Consider the following 5,293-nt stretch of genomic DNA (forward strand, 5'->3'; position numbering starts at 1 on the left):
TCTGGAAATTTTATGTAACATTGTTTATCTTTAGAAACTTTACATTTTTATTTATGTCAATTACATTATACTTATTATTCAAATACATGTACTAAATTGAATAATGAATTATTATTTAAATGTTTGATAAATTTAATATAATATTGTTAAGAATTATTATTTAAATGGTCGATAAATTGAATATAATATTGTTACGACAAATTGCATGCTATGTCTAACAATGATTTGTTATTTAATCATGCTTTGTTTTTATTACTTATAACTTATACCTTAAATGATTATATAAGTTATTGTGCTTATATTATATCAACATTATGGTCAACAAGATACAAGGTAGATCATTTCTTATTTTCAAGCCTTTCGTTTATTGATACATGGTTGCATTAAATAGGTATCAGAATAATTAACTCAATAATTAATTTTATTCTTTTTGAGATAGAGTGTGCCATTTGTATTTTCCTGATACACTTTTTTCCAAATTTAATTGATTTTTTCTATGTAGAGTTAATGAAGCAGGTAATCATTTCATCCCAATTTTAGGATTTCAAAATTTATTTTTTTACACAATAATTTATTTTAAACATTATTTAAATTTTAACCTTTGGATTTACATGCTTATTATTATTATTATTTATGTCAAATAATTATATGTTGTCAGAATTGATTTTTTTCTAGGACCACTTCTTTTTATGTTATATTTCTCATAATCAAACTTCTTAAAAATGAACAAATTCATTATTCAAAAACATTTATTAAATAAAACAATTTTTTTAAATCAAAAAATATATTTAAAGGCTTTATTTATTGATACATGCTTGCTTTCCATATATCTGATAGCAATCAACTCACAAATTTATAGATACTCTCAACTACTTGATTTGTACCTTTTTAGATTGAGTCTGACTTACTTGATTTTGTATTTTTTCAGATACACATGGCTAATGTAATATCTCTTACACAGTTTTCAAAATATTCATTCCTCTTCCCTATCAGATTTGGTAGATATAGATAATCATTTCAACATTAAACATTAATAGTTTAAATTTAAATTTCGCTTTCCAACAATCATTTCTTTATATAATTAAAATTTAATTCATTTTCAATATTATTTAAATTTAACTTTATTCTTATTATAATTAAATATTAAAAATTTTATATACATAATATTATATATTATATATTATATAATTACGTATTATGTATTATTATATTGTAGTATACCTTTTACAATTCAGTTTAATTGTTATTTTTTTAATATTATTAAATGATTATTAATTAATTAATTATGTATTTGAAATGAAAGAGACACTGGACAAACCAAAGGTCATAACATTGTGGTGTTTTTTATTATTCACAACTGTACTCATTTATACTTAAATCTTCTATAAAATATCCTCCTCTGCTACTTTCTTTCTGGTGCTCTACTACTTTCTTTCTGGTGGTTTCTCTATTATTCTTTTTTATTTCTTCTGAGTTCTTGGTGTTTTCTCCATTACTCATTTAATAGCGCCGAGTGCTGAAGAAATCATTAGACTTCAAACAAGAGGAGTCTTTTGGTGCATGAACAGCCGTGGTGAAGTATGCATATTTATCTTTTTTTCCAAAATTTATTCTTTTCAACATTTTCTTCATTTCCTGACATTTTTTTATTTATTTCAAAAACAATAGCTTGGTTATGTAGATCGGGCTTTCGCCATCGAGTTTCAAAAAGAACTGGGAAATGAGTGGACCCTGGCTGATTCAGAAGGAAACGTCCATATAGTGGAATATAACGAAAATTTATTGTCGCCGAAAATATTGAGTGGATGGTTTAATTTTTATGGTTTCATAGATGATAACTACATTTTATTCCGTTATGTGGGTCACAACGCCTTCCATATAACTGTTTATATGGATGACGTCCCTCAGAGTGGAGTAAATCGTTATTTGAAAGAAATTGAAGGGAAGGAACCCTTAAGTATTGGTCCCTTCGATCATTTTTCCATAAAGTTGTCTCGATTAAGTATCAAACTCAGTTATTTGGTTAGTATAAAATTGATTTATTTAAAAATGCTCTGTTTTATGTTCTACTTCATTTCTATTTTCTTATTATTTCGATATTGTTGTAGGATCTTCCTGCTAAATTTTCACAATATATTCGACAAGGGAGATTCAATAAGGTTACTCTGCATGGTCTACTAATGGATGTGGAATGCAAGGTCTTGAAAGGGAAGCCTCCTTCTAGACGGATTAAACTTGGCAAAGGGTGGAAGAATTTCTGTAGTCTTCATTCTTTTCGTGAAGGAGACAAGATTATCTTTGAATGTGATACGAGAAATCCTTCTTCTCGTATCGGGGTTTTGTTACTTACTTCTATTCACAGTTTAAGCTATCTGCATAATTTCTTTTATTATTCTCATAGCATAATAGTTACCAGTGATTAGAAAGCTCAGACATATTTATGTTTCTGCTTGGACTTTTTTGGAAAACTGAACTGTTAGGTACTCTTTATGTTTATATTATATTCACTATATGTTTCTGTTTAGTAGTGTTCATATTCTATTTGTTCATCCATTTCTTGCAATGTGAATACATAAATTATTAATTATTACAATTTTGTTTCATTATCTGGTATATTTATAATAGGTTGGCATTATTACATATGCTTAACGCTATAAAAATTGCCAGTATATTAAAGTCATAAAAATCTTTGATCATATTTTTTATTATATATATTTTGTGTTAATATTAGAGAATACTTATATTCGTTTTATTCTTTGTATATTGTTTATTATTAATTAGTCATTCAAGTATTAATTGTTGCTTTTTTTATCTAGAAACCTGATGATGTATATATGTTTATTATTGTTGTATGGTTTTTAAGATCTTTAGTTATTTATATAATAGTATTTCATTGTATTTATATTCCATTATGTTTTATTTGTATTATATTACATTACATTTTAATTTAATTTATATAATAAAAGGTGAATTCATAATTTAATATGATTTTGCCTACAATCTGTTTCTGGAAGAAACACACATTTACCGATAGTTTTTTGTAATAATTGTACTTGGTATAATCTACTGAATTATTTTTTTTAATTGCAATAATTTTTTGGAGAGTTTTTTTTGCAGATTAAACTACCGTATGAAGATAGCATGAGGTTGATGAAGAGGACTTCACCATAAATACGTAATGGATACATAGTATTAGATAATTGGTTATATAATAATGTATTTGTTCAAATTATTTTATTGTATTGTTATTGTATTGTAATGTATTTATTATGGTAAAAATATATTTATAAATTTTTAATTATTTATGTTATATTATATTAAATTCATTAATATACTAAAAGTATATAAACTTATACTATTACAATATATTTAATTTCATTTTATCAACTTAATAATTTATATATATCTAAATAAATTTATTATTTTTAATATTAATATTTAAATATAAAATATTAGAAAAATTCTCGTGCGTTACACGGTGAACATACTTGTAATAATATAAACTGAAATTCAATATCAGGAATTCAGGATCATGAAACTAGTTACATGATGTTGGGTTTTAACTTTTAAGGCTTCGCAAAGTTGTTGGATAATAATGATTCATGCAAATTCCTTCTTTGTGCATAGGTGGGGTTCTTGGAACATCCATAGCAATCCTGATATGCCTTTTCATGGTTCAAAGATTTGGAACTGATAAAGTAAGTTACAGTTTCCCTTTGTGTGGTTCGCCTCCATTGGAGGCATTGGTCTATTCAATTTCATCAAGTACGATCCACAGTTGCCAAAGCAACAAATCCAAAATACATAGATTATTTTAGAAGAAACAAGAAAGATGCTTGGATTTTTCTTGGTGGTGTTTATATTGGCCATAACAGTTTTTTTTTCCGCATATGTTTAACTCCTAGTCCTTCTTAATCTTTTATGGTTCATTCTCCCTACATCCAATCAAATTGGATTTGCACCCAATTGCATTTGTGAAAGTACCGAATTATCCTTAATGAAAATGAAATTAGGGTTTAGTGATTTTTGCACTCAATCACACATCCAAGTTCGTTTCTGTCATTCTCGCACCCAACACCATCTCTCGCACGGGCATTCGCATCCTCGCACCTTGGTTGACATTTCTCCGGCAGCGTGGTGTTGAGTGGAAGGACCCCTTGAACAAAGACGAAGTCAGGAACGCGAATGTCGTCCATTGTTGCGCGAAAGTTTGAGGGTATCATCTGCATCAGCTCACCTTACAAGCTTTTTCAAAATAAACATGACAAAGGTACAATTGGGTTTTAGAATGTTCGTCGGGTGTCAATCCCAATTGATTGGGTGCAGAAAGAAATTGTCATCTTTTATTTGCCATAACACTAGAGTTGATAGGATTTCTTTTTTCTGTTTTGCCAGGAACTGAAGCACTATTTGCTGATGTTGGGCATTTCACAGTTCGAACCATACAAATAAGCATGTGATTTGTGGTATACACTGCTCTCGTACTTGCCTACAAATAAGCCTAATTTCTTCGCAAAAACAACGATCTCGTTTCAGACGCTTTCTACAATTCTATACGTACTTCAGTTTTACCTTTAAAACAAATTTGTATCATAACAACTAATTAATAGTGCCTTCATATCTTGCAGATCCTTCATATTGGCCAATGTTTATTGTTGCTGTTATGGCATCCATTATAGCTTCTCAATCTCCGGGACTTTCTCCATAATCCAACAATCCCTCTCACTTGGATGTTTTCCTCGTCTGAAAATAGTTCATACATCAGCCAAGTTTACATACCCGAAATCAATGTCATTTTATGGTTGCATGTGTTGCAGTCACAGCTGGATTTAAAACCACCACAAAAATTGGAATGCTTGTGTTAAGTCAATCTCTTAAAACCTTAAATTTTAGTCTTAGGAATCATTTAGGTATATATTAAAAATATATTCTAACTCATCTTATACGTATCTTTAGTCGATGTATGATCTTTAATACTATGAACTATTTGTATCGCAGGGATAACAGTGGTGCTCATAATGACATTTTCATCTGCTTTGGTAGTGTTAATCATGATCACGATCAAGATATAGAAGAATCACATACTTTTGGTTATCAATTTTTTTTTATCGACAATAACAAATAAATAAATTAGAACCACTTCACGGGTGATTCAACCCTTATACGTATTACACACCACCAATTCCAACGACAAACCGCCAAAACAAACAGAACAACACCTTGCCCTTACTTAACCTAGAAAAAAACTTCAGGAAACTAACCTCATGCACTCCATTGGTTCCAAACACCAATC

This window comes from Phaseolus vulgaris, chromosome 7 (assembly GCF_051622355.1).
Source record: "Phaseolus vulgaris cultivar YP4 chromosome 7, ASM5162235v1, whole genome shotgun sequence".
Classification (NCBI taxonomy): Eukaryota; Viridiplantae; Streptophyta; class Magnoliopsida; order Fabales; family Fabaceae; genus Phaseolus; species Phaseolus vulgaris.